A 13,369-nucleotide genomic window follows, 5' to 3' on the forward strand; every position below is an offset into this window, starting at 1 on the left:
GTATTGAATGCATAATTCAACAGTTATGAAGAATAAATTTATGGCCAGCTGAACAGTTAACATTTGTGGCTTCCTGTGGTTACAAGATATAGCTAATTCCATTCTCCTTCATGAGCCACAAACAACATTCATTTGCCAATATGAGAATTAAGCTGACACAATCAGTAAATGGGACTAAAAACCAACTAATAAAAGTGGAAGTTTGTGAATATTAGCCTATCAGTGTCAATTTCAGGCTTTACACAAAACATAAAGCCTGCTTCCCAGAAATCTCTATTCCATTGGTATTCATTTGGCATTGGACATTAGTTATTTACTTATAAAATATGTGCTCATTACAAAGGTCCGTGAGTGCAGTTGCATCAATTATTCATTCTAAGATTCTGAAACACATTGGAGGTTCTGAAAGGTAATTTCTAGCTACTGATGGGAAATGTTCCACATGAGAGCCCATCAGCAAGTTTTCAGGAAATGGGTCATGGTTTTGGAATGTAGGAACCAATCAGGCACTTTTGTCATTTTCCTTAAAGTTCTCCACTATTTAGAAAGATAGAGTGAGTAATTAGGATGTTTGATACTTGTTTTCTTGAAAAGTCAGTATGTTAGAAATATGTCAAAAGTACATAAAGTTACATCTTATTTGCTACTCCCCTGAGCTGGAATCGGCTCAACGACAATGGTTTTTTTTTTCCCCCAACTCACACATTCCCTTGAGTAGATATACACTAGGTGTGGTTGTTGCTCTTAGGTGCCATCTAGTTGGTTCTGACTCATAGCCACACTATGTACAACAGAATGAAACACTGCCCAGTCCTGTGCCACCCACATGATTGTTGTTATGCTCGAGCCCATTGTTGTGGTCACTGTGCCAATCCATCTCTTTGAGGGTCTTCTTTTTTGCTGACCTTCTCCTTTACCAAGTGTGATGCCCTTCTCCAGGGACTGATCCCTCCTGATAACCTGTCCAAAGTATGTGAGACAAAGTCTTGCCATCCTCACTTCTAAGGAGCATTCTGGCTGTACTTCTTCCAAGACAGGTTTGTTTGTTCTTTTGGCAGTCCATGGTATATTCAATATCCTTCACCAAAACCATAATTCAAAGGCGTCAATTCTTCTTTAGTCTTCCTTATTCATTGTCCTGCTTTTGCATTCATATAAGGCATTGAAAACATCATAGCTTGGGACAGGAGCACCTTAGTCTTTAAAGTGACATCTTTGCTTTTTAACACTTTAAAGAGCTCTGTTGCCCAATTCAATGTGTCGTTTGATTCCTTGGCTGCTGCTTCCATAGGTGTTGATTGTGGATCCAAGTAAAATAAAATCCTTGACAACTTCAATCTTTCCTCTGTTTATCATGATGTGGCTTATTGGTCCAGTTGTGAGGATTTTTGTTTTCTTTGTGTTGAAAAAAAAAATAAAAATAAATTTTTTTTTTTTTTGTGTTGAGGTGTAATCCATACAGAAGGTCGTAGTCTTTGATCTTCATCAGTAAGTACTTCAAGTTCTCTTCACTTTTATCTAGCAAGCAAGGTTGTACCATCTGCATATCACAGGTTGCTAATCAGTCTTCCTCCAACTCTGATGCCGCCTTTCTTCACATGGTCCAGCTTCTCGGATTATTTGCTCAGCATACAGATTGAATAGGTATGGTGAAAGGATATAATCCTTACACACACCTTTCCTGGATTTCAACCACACAGTATCCCCTTGTTCTGTTTGAACCACTGTCTCTTCATCTATGTATATAGATATAGACTAGAGTTTTGCAATATCCTAAGATTAAAGAAGAGCCCTGGTGGTGCAGTGGTTAAGAGAGTTCAGCTGCTAATCAAAAGATTGGCAGTTCAAATCCACCAGCCGTTCCTTGGAAACCCTATGGGGCAGTTCTACTCTGTCCTATAGGGTCATTATGGGCCGGAATCAACCCGACGGCAATGGGATTTTTTGGTTTATGTGAATGTAGAAATCTAGGCATTAAAAACAGAAAGAAATTAGAAGATTGTAAATACATTTTAAGAAATGTATAATTTTTTTAGTGTTTAAAATTATTTTCCATGGTATTTATTTAAATACTAATCTCTCAATGTCATAAAATTTTTCTTTTTTCAGGGGTGGGTTTTAGTTTTAATTACTCTAAAAACACATATTGGTTGTGTGTGTGTGTGTATATAGGTCACACAGAGGATAAATTTAATTTCGTTGTTAAAAATTCAAACTGTACCATGCTGTGGTCAGTAAAATGTGGAAGTCTCTTTTTATTATTGCCCTCCCATCTCTGTTGAGCTCCTGAGAAAAAGTGTTTGGGTTTTTAGTGGATTACCTTAACCTATCCTACATGTTATCTTATATCTTTATCTTATTTAAAAAATTGTGTTAGCATGACCCCATGCAAGATTGTTTTAACACAGATAATATAGTAATAGGTCTGCATTTTAAGATTAAAAAAAAGCTATGCAATTAACTCAATAAAAAAGGTATTTAATAAAATCCAACTTCCAGTTATGATAAAAAAACCTTTAATAACTTGAAATAGAAGGAAATTCCTAAATTTGACTACAGTATATAAAAGACTTGAATCAAATATGTACTTAAATGATGAAATGTGGAAAGCATTTCTTCTAAGACCAGGAACAAATCAAGAGATCTGGCTCTCATTGTTTCTACTCAACACAGCGCTAAAGAGTCTATCCAGGATAATTAGACAAGGAACAGAAGGAAACCCTCGAATTATTGGGGAGCAAAATCAAAACTGCCACTTGCTTGCAGACGACATGATTAGCTGTAAGCAGTTACAAATTATGTAAATTAAGAAGTAACTTGATAGATATATTGATTTTCACCAGAATCATTTAGAATATTGATATCGTTTTTAATAAGGCCATTTATGATATCAGTGAAAATATGAAGTATCTAGGAAAATGTTCCAAAAGATATGCAAGCGCTTTGAGCAAAAATTATAAACTTTATTGCTATGTCTGTTTCATTTTCATAATTGCTTGATTAATTATGTAAAGAATTTTAGGTTCAAAACAATTTTTTTCCTCAGAAATTTAAGGCATTTTTCTGTTTAGTCGTGCATTAAGAACCAAAAAGTAATCCAGCACAACTTCAATATTGGTTTCACTTTAGGAAACGTTTTTGTTTTTTCTTTCTGTCTGAAAGATTGTACAGTTTTGTTTTTTTCTTTAGAGTTCTGAAATTTCTCTTGCATGTGCCTAAATGAGGTTCTTACATTTGTTTATTTTTTATTCTATCTGTCAGCCTCTATCAGCCTGAAGACTTATTTGTTCAGCTCAAATATATTTTTTTGAATATATATATATATTTTTTTCTCTTATGATTTTTTTGAGGGGGTTGGTTTCTTTCTCTCTCTCTCTTTTTTGGTTTTCTATATGTTGAATATTGGATCTTATGCTTTTAGTCTCCGTGTCTCTTAACTTTTTCTCTCTTATTTTCTATTTTTGCTCCTGGATGCTGTATTCAAGCTTTTTCCTTGACTTTTTCTTCCAGGTCACTAATTTTGTTTTCAGTGTTGTCTGTTATGTAATACTTTTATTCAGTATTTAATTTCATCAACTGTATCTTTTTAATCAACTTTTTTTTTTTTTTTTTAATTTACAAGGGTTCTTGTTCTCTGAATGCTTCTTTTCCCCAGAGCAGCTTATTCTTGCTTTATGGATACAATAACTACGTCAAATTCTTCTGATAAAACCAATTACAATTTTTGTTATGTATCTTCTCTTCCCAAGTTACTTCTGTTCTGTCATTTGTTCTATTTGTTTAACCTGATTCTTCTCTTTTGAGCTATTGGCTTTCTTGAAATAGCAAGTGATTAGGCTGTTCATTGATACTTAGGAATGAAATATTAGGTAAATTATTGTACGTGTCTAGGTTAATTTTTTTTTTTCCTGTAGGCAATAGTTCAGCTTCCCTTTCTTGTCCTTCACTTACAAGCGCTGCCTGGGCTCTCTGTAAGTGGGTATGGTGTATCGATGTATAGGCATCACTTCAGCATGAAGGTCAGTCAGCCTGGAAATTCACCCACATACCTATGATATAGGAGAAAATATTGGCGGGTGATGAACGCACATTTTATAAGAAGAGTAAAATACAGGAAAAACACGTTAAATTTCACGTGAATTTTGTCAATGCAACCAATTGTTAAGAACTGTGAAAGATCTGATTTTCTATTCTACTTTCAAGCTAGTACGCTAGCCTGCCACAGCTTCATGGATGCTAAAAGAAGCATTAGATTCCTGGATCAGAGATGAAGGATGGTTTATTACTCACAACAATAGCAGTAGACACAATATTGACACTTTTTGTGCCAGTTACCTGAGCCCCATTTTCCACAGGGCAACACAAAAAGAGCCTGAGGATACAGATACATGCATTGGGTTGTGTTACAAGAGAGGAACCATGAGTTTAGATACAGATCTTTCATAATGGGCAGTAAACACACACAACCTTTGCTGTTCACTCTACAAATGTCCTTGAAACTAGAGTTAGGAACAAGGGCAGCCAATAATGCTTCTTGCAAACTGTGCTGAAACATGGGAGATCCATTTAGTATTGTTTTCCGACATTGATTCTTTCTAGTTCTGTCTCAAAAATGACCCCGATGGCAAGAACAGAAGCAACACATTTGCTCATCATAAACTGTCATGTGCATCAGGAGTTTGCCCACTAAAACTATTCTCCATAACAGGAAACTTCTCAAAAAGAAGCTGATTCTCTGTATTGGGAAGAAAACAAATCAGCATAATTTTTTTTTTTCTTTTATGCCCAAAAAACAAGGCTGCTTTCATGAACACCAGGGCAGTATTAGAAGGAAATAGGAGCCCACAAAATGGACATAATGGGGTTCTTATTTGTCAACAATGTTATAATGGTATAATTATAATAGTTGTTAGTTGAAACAGATTGAGTTTGTAAAATGCCTTGACTAAAAAATGATGCTCAAAAGAAAAAAGTTGATGTGAACTGTATATGAAATCAAGTGCAATATAAAAGAAGGGTGAACATATTAGGCTATGCTTTATTTTTATTGATTTTAGGTATGTAGGAAATTATGGATGTTTTGTTTCTTCTGTTAAGCATATGTCTGTTTATAAAATATCATATGTACTTGTTTCTATCTGTGTAAGCAGGAAAGAGGGAATAAAAACTTGTGAGTGAGTCATACAATCCAGAGAGGAAAAAATGGAACATAATGAGGAGTTTAGGCAAGATTAGAATAACCAGGTGGACAAGCAGCCCAGATTCTTAGCTATAGATGTCATATATGTATTAACTGATTAAAAAATGGTCCAACATTGTGTTCCAAAAATGGTAAATCAGCAATATCTTCTTGAAAAGATAGCAACTGTGTCTCGTTAGATCTAGGATGCCTTTGAGTTTAAGATGTATCATTATTTTATATACCACTAAGAAAAGAAAAAGCCTGCTAATTATACTCTAGCACAAATCTTTCTTATCACTTAGACTTTTTAGACTTAGTTAGACATATAATTTTTATTCTTGTGGATACACAAAAAGGAAAATGTAAGCAAAATAAATTTATTAAGATATTCCTAAACGTCTTCACATTCTGAGTCAGAGTCTTAAATAAGCTTTGACTCAAAGTCATCAGTGTCTGTTTTTCTTCACAATTTGGTCCTTTTTACTGTCAAGAGCATCGGTGATACAGCATTTTCTAGATGTGTGCTCCACTAATTATCTCTGGGAGTTTCTTGCAAGCCACTGACACTATTTGTGCAAGTTTTGATGCTGATGCTTTCTTGATTTTGGCAGCATATATCAATGAAGAGTTTTCAGTCAATAACAAGGTCTCACATTCCTTTCTCAAAGGATTCCTTAAATATTTTGCTGTTAGAAATGTTGAGGGTGTGCAGTTGTCCAGTTATGTCACTAGCAACAACAACCAAGCGAGTGCATGAGCAAGCAATGGCAAAGTTATATTACACCTGCTCCTGGCTGACTGAGACCACATAATGCCATTTATTATAAAATATACCTGGATTTCAAAGGTGTTAAAATGTGGGAAAAAAACGAGTGCTTTAGAAATGGTGAAATAAGCAGAATTTACTCTTTACCTCTGGAAGACAAAACCTCTACTAATTTTTATAACCCCAACTAGTTATAATAAAATGCTGATAATACCAATAGACCAAGTCAGTAGGTCATAATTATAGGAAAATTGGTCAGACAGAGCTGGCTATTTGACTCTTAAGCAACACTTTATTTCTCAGAAAGATAAAATGTCTTCAAAACTAAAATTAATATGAAAAACAGGGTTATAAAGTTTTTAACATGGAATAAATGCAACTTTGTGAGAAAAATGAATATAATGAAATAATCCATCACTTATGAATTCTTGAACTGAATAATTAGACAGTTTTTCCATAAAGTTTCAACTGGTGACAAACCAGGAGCTACAACTTGGGCTTGTATAAGGTGGTAAAAGTATTCTATTAGTTTTTGATATAATAATTATCAAAATACTAACAGATTACTAGAAATTATAAAAATAATATCTTGTAGAATTACTGAAACCTAGGAAGTAATAACGTATTGACGTCGAGTTGGTTCTGACTCATAGCGACCTTATAGGACAGAGTAGAACTGCCCCACAGAGTTTCCAAGTCTGTAATCTTTATGAAAACAGACTGCCACAACTTTCTCCTGTGGAGCAGCTGGTAGGTTCCACCTGCCACCTTTCGGTTAACAGCCAAATGCTTAACCACTGCACCATAAGGAAGACTAAAGAAGAATTGACACATTTGAATTATGATGTTGATGAAGAATATTGAATATATCATGAACTGCCAGAAGAGCAAACAAATCTGTCTTGCAAGAAGTACAGCCAGAATGTTCCTTAGAAGCAAGGGTGGTGAGACTTTGGACATGTTACCAGGAGGAGGGGCCAGTACCTGGAGAAGGACATCATGCTTGGTAAAGTAGAAGGTCAGTGAAAAAGAGGAAGACTCTCAACCAGATGTATTGACATAGTGGCTGCAACAATGGGCTCAAGCATAACAATGACTGTGAGGATGGTGCAGGACCCGGCAACATTTTTTCTGTTGTACGTAGGGCTATGAGTTGGAACCAACGCTACGGCAACTAACTATAACTAACTAACCAACTAACCTAAACTAACTAAGGAAGTAATGGCTACAACAATAGATTCAAATTTTCAACGATCCTGAACTTAGCATTGAACTAGGCAATATTTCATTCTGTTATACATAAGTTTGCTGTGAGTCAGATGCAACTCAATGACAACTAATAACAATAACATGAAAATGCACCACCATCATCTGTCAGTTAGTTGTATGGTGGTGGCTTGTATGTTGCTATAATTCTGGAAGCTATGTCGATGGTATCTCAAATATCATCAGGGCCACCCTGGACAGATTAAAGTGGAACTTTCAGACTAAGACAGACAAGGCAAAAAAGCCTGGCAATCTATTTCCAAAAATTCGTCAATTCAAACAGTATGATCACAACAGAATATTGTCCCATATAGTGCTGGAAGATGAGCCACTTAGGTTAGAAAACTTAGGTTAGAAGGCACTCAGAATATATAGTGGCTGCAACAACGGACTCAAGCATACCAGTGATCATGAAGAGGGCATAGCACCGGGCACCATTTTGTTCTGTTGTATGTGAGATTGCCTTGAGTTAGAGCTGACTCAACTGCAACTACCAACAGCAGCAAGAAAGTATAAGGAGAAATAAAGATAAGAAGTCACTTCCAATGACACTAACATTTTATAACTGCTTTTACTGTAAAGGTATTGATTTTGTTGTTATTGTGCATATGCAAGTTTTCCTATTGTTTAATGCGTTTGAAGTGTTTAAAAGATTCAGTCATACTAAATTTATAATTACAGTTTAATTTTTAAAAGAAAATCTTTAAAAATCAAATTTGTATTCAATGTCAATATACTCAAAAAAATTGGCTTTCAAAGTGTTTTATATTAGAGACAGATAATTTTTTATAAACTAAGCATCCAACAAAGTACAAGTAAGAATGAACTTTCTATGCAAAAAGAGCAGTAAGAAGTTCTCAATTTCTGGCAAGAGCTGCTTTCTTTTCTTTAGCTGTGTTGTGTGTGTGATTTACCTTTATTTCTGCTCTGCATCTATCTCAGGCACCTTAGCCCACCCCAGAAGATTCTTCACTTTGTTTAGAAAGCATTCCTGTGGTTTTTTCTTGGGTAAAATGCTGCTGCTTGGTCATCTGTAGAGGACGAAAGAGGAAGGCTGGAGGGAGGAGCTCACTGACGTGACAGGTCCATGCAAGTCCTTTAGTTTGTCTGCTTGATGATAGTCACATCTCATTCTGCTGTTCCCTGTTCTCCTTCACTGTAAACCTGGCACCTCTCTGGTGCTCCTTTGCTTCCACCTCTTCTGCGGTCTTCTGTGGTTGTTAGCCTGTAACATCTCATCTATTTGAAAGTTGCTGCGATTTTTCAACTACTGATTGCTCCCATACGCAGTCTCAGTGCTATTCAATATCTATTCCTTTTTGTTCTTATTGCCACCATTTTAATATGATTTTTGGAAGGAGAGGAGGTGAATGTATAAATAGTCTGCCATCTTGAAGTGAAAACTCAAAGGATTGAAAAAGACGAAATGAATCAAAATAATTTTACCTTCAAAGAAATTAAGATGTGTGCATGTGTGCGTGTGTTGAAGACGCGGCTTGAATTTTGAGTATAAATGATATTTTGGTTCTGCAGCTAGGTATTATGTTTAGGTTATATTCTTGTGTCATACAGATATTGTTGGTGCCTGCATCAGCTTTGCAAAAAAAAATTTGGATTTGATTTTTAAGTTATCCAAATTTAGTTTGAGTATCCCACTTGTATATCTCAAATTTAGAAAAATGTATAGTTCCTAAGGAATAGATTATGTTTGAATTATTGCATTTCAGAGTCACAAAATATTCACAGTCATTTTTACCTCCAGATTATGTTCCATGAGGATATAAAATCTAAAATTGAAGTACCAGTGCTTCTGTTGGTAAGAAAGAAACATTCTTAATAGGCTTACCTAATGGAATTGGATTTACAGACTACTTACTTTCCAAGCAGCTCACCTCACAGCCATCATTGACTTCCATAACTTACTCTAAAGAAAATCCATTTCTTCATAGATTATGGTTGTAAGATTTATTAGTGACCAAAGCATGTAATTCCCATAAGTAAGCCAGTTCTGGGTTAGCTTTTGCAAGGTCAAAGGGCTTGCGTGACATTTTTCATTTGGGTACAGAATAGCCATTTGGGCTTATAGGATCATTGAGCCTAGATTCCTACTGCTTGACACTGATCTATTCAAAGTCTATAAAATATAGGAGATGCCTCAGATGCCCTTAAAGTTTTAAAATAAATAATTCAAACACCTTATAATTTTTGACTTCAGGCCCTTGGAAACTAAGTTAAGGCAAACTTGGTCAGTACTTAAATGAGGAATAGTTGAATAAGGAATGAAACAAGGGACGGGTACAGTACCTGTAAATTTTTTTCTCTCTGTATCCTCGTTATTTTCACAGAGCGATTTCTGGCCTAGTGTTAGAGCTGTTCTTCTGTAAGTTGCAGCTTCTCAGGTGGTGCTTTCGGTTCTTAGACCAAAGTAATAATGTGAAATAAAGCTGCTGGACCACAAGCTATTTAATTCTTAAAGTTTGACTATTAAATAGCCTGCCAGGAATTAATGGAAACATTTCTAAATGCTAGTTGGAAAGGATTTTTTTCAGAAATTTCATTTTGATTTTCTTTGCATTTTTCTTTTATTCTGTTCGCAAGTCTCAGATGAGGAAGTCAGTAGATTCATGCATATTCTAAACATTTAAAATATAAAAGCATAGTTACTTCCACACTATTACATATCATATATATAGATGTATAAAAACGCAAATCGAACCTGTTGTCATCAAGTTGATTCCAACACATAGTGACAGAGCAGAACTGCCCCATAGGGTTTCCAAGGAGCGGCTGGTGGATTCAAACTGCCAACATTTTGGTTAGCAGCCGAGTTCCTAACCACTGTGCAACCAGGGCCATATATATATATATAAACACTAAATCAAGCCTGCTGCCCTTGAGTCAATTTTGACTCATGGTGACCTCACATGTTTCAGAGTAGAACTGCTCATAGGGTTTTCAATGGTAATTGCTTTATGGAATTAGATTGCCAGGCTTCTCTCCTGCAGTACTGCTGGGTAGATTTAAACTATCAACCTTTTGGTTAGCAGCTGAGCATAAACCATTTGCACCACCCAGGGACTTATACGGTAAAACCTGTGAACACTGGAAACCTGTCAGAGAAAGAAAACTAAAATATTTTGTACTAAATAGAGAGTGATAGAAAAGTGGTGACTGTACCTTGTCAAAGGTGGAAGACTTCTGAGGCCTGCACAAACAAGGCAGTCCAACCAATTCTGGCTCTCACAAGTTGCATTGTATATGGGTACATATATAGTTCTTCAACAGATGGGTAAAACATTCATATGTTGCAGAATATAGAATTGTGGGTACTTCAAATTCTTTTTGGAAGGTGGTGGGATCTAAAGAAATATATATGTTAGTACCTGAGCTTTCTATTTAGTAGGTACCCTGTGAAGAAAATCAGCCATACATATACACTATGTGCTTGGAGAGTGGAATAAAGTAACATTAGCTACTTCCTCTCTTCTTGCCATTTACGTTACCTGGATCTGATCACAGACAATAGAAAAACAATAATATTTGATTTTTCTTGCTGTGGTTTTTCAAATATCATGTATCAGTTGTATTTCCTATGTTTATGAATAATATATATAAATTTTGTAGGAGTAATATAATCAAATAAATATTTAGTAACTTGCAATGAATTAGGTCTGATGTGGTCTAAAGGGAGAACTTCATTCATTCTTACAGCTTTAATCATATATTGATGGTCCCCAGTTCATCTCCAAACCTGACCTTTCTCCTAAGCTCCAAATTTTTGAGTACAACTGCTTATTCAACTGCCATAATATCTGGGAGATACTTCAAAAATGTGCTTGTTTTTGGCTCCATCGAACTGCAAGGAAGTTTGGGCAGCTTAGTCCTCTGATGTGCCCGGAAAGAAGGAGAACATGGATTTTGGTGAGTAAGTACGGTCTCAGCCACTTCAGTTCACTCATCTTAACTTATTTCTTTTAAGAAAAGACCTCTTGCCTCACCAATTGTAAAATTGAAACAAACTTAGTTTAGAGTACATTGTTCCTTGAAGTCTGGCTTTTATCAGTATCTACTACAACTCATCCAGCGCCTCGTACCTGTGCTCTAGTAACAGCAAACTCTGTTTCATTACCAAGTATATTATGCCCTTGACGCTTCTGTGTCTTTATGAGTGCTATTTCTTTTTCCCTTTCCAAGAGGACAAATGCCTACTCACCGTTAAGGCCTAGCTCCAATGTTGGCAAGGATTCCCCTATGTCCCTGCATTGCTGCTACCATATGGAGGTAGCCTCGAGTACATTTTATATGCTTTTATGAAAACACTGATCACATCAATTTGCAATTTACTTGTGCATAAGTATATCATGTTAAGACTCAGTATAGTATCTGGAACATTATAGGTACTCAGTAAATTGTTATAAGAAGAATAAAATGTCTTAAGTTAGTATTGCCATTAAGTCATCACTAGTTTTTTTTTTTAGTAGTAACTTGTATAGCTATCCCAAGGCTTTATTTAAAACAGGCAAAACTTGAAATATAGAACTCTCAGTTTTTAGTACTATGGATTTGCTCACCTCTCCCACTTAATTTCTCATATAAGTATTACCAGTATTTGGTGCTAAATTGTTGAACTGTGATTCACCCCCAAATCACATGACCTCCTGGAGAGTAGGATTACTGAGAAGGCCCATAGTTGAGCCAGTTGAGGGCCTGCCAGTAACTCTAGCCATGCCAGATTCCCTATGATTTACAGCAGCATCAATGTGGCTTCCAGTCACATTTTTCAATGTATCAGAAATAAGAATGTGTTAAAAGAAGAGGATTTTTAAAATTTGAGGCAAATATTCCATGGTTGTTTATGATTAGGACTGAATTGTTTAGGCCACCTTGTCTATCTATTTAAAGTTTGCAGAACCCTAGCTTTTTCCTCTTCCTCAAGTAGGATAAAAATATGCATAGTGAACCCTACTCATACCTCTGACTGAAAACGCATCTCCAGTTGATAAGACCTAGTCTTTCGATATTAAGCACCAGCAGAAAATTTAAGAGACAACAAAGGACACCCCCTTCCTTAGAACGAAAATTAGATTTTAAGTGCTTCCTTCTTACAGTGGACCTTGTTAAACCTCTGAATTCCCAGATTGTGGACCCCATCTGTCTAGTCCTACCTTCCTGACTTTATTGCCTTCCTGGAACTTCTAGATTTATATTATATGCCTGAGTTTTTGCTTGCTGGGCTTTACCCATGGCCTCTCATGACCTCTGCTATTACCCAAATCTCCAAACTAGTTACCTATATGCAACCCCTCTCTCCACCTCTATGCAATGGACTGGCTTGAAATTAATTTAACCTGATTGAACCTAAATAAAAAGAAAAGAAGGAAGTACATGGAATGGGCTTGGGGCCAAGAAACACTCTTGATGGTTTTGCCAACAATATAAGTGTTGCCACATTTCACTTAGACTTTAGGGCATTGACCAGAGCATAAGCAGGAGGCAGTACCTGTCCTTACAGATCTTGCAATGTATTTAAACTGTGTGATGTCCTCTTATGAAAAGTGAACACATACTTCACACCCACTAGGATGGCTATTATCAGAAAGATGTAAAATAAGCCTTGGCAAGAATGTGGAGAGATAGGAACCCTTGTGCATTACTTGTGGGAATATAAAGTGGCGTGGCCTCTGTGGAAAATTGGCAGTTTCTCAAAAAGTTAAGCATTTGATCTAGCAATTCCATTCCTAGTTATATACCTGAAAAACTTTAACACAGGGATTCATACAGATACCTCTACACCACTGCTCATTGCAGCATTATTCACAATAGTCAAAAGGTGGAAACAACCCAAATATCTATTAATAGATGAATGGATAAACAAAATGTGGTATATCCATACAATAGGATATTATTCGGCTATAAGGAGAAGTGAAATTCTGCTACACACCATGACATGAATGAACCATGAAAACATTATGCTAAGTGCACTAAGTCAGTCACGAAAGGACAAATATTGTATGACTCCACTTACATGAAATGTCTAGAATAGGCAAATGCATAGAGACAAAAGTTTATTAGTAGTTACCAGGGGCTGAGGGAAGGGAGAAAAGGAAGTTACAGCTGAAGGAGTACTGAGTTTCTGTTTGAGGTGATGAAAAAGT

The sequence above is a fragment of the Elephas maximus genome, chromosome 2, assembly GCF_024166365.1.
Source record: "Elephas maximus indicus isolate mEleMax1 chromosome 2, mEleMax1 primary haplotype, whole genome shotgun sequence".
Taxonomy (NCBI): Eukaryota; Metazoa; Chordata; class Mammalia; order Proboscidea; family Elephantidae; genus Elephas; species Elephas maximus.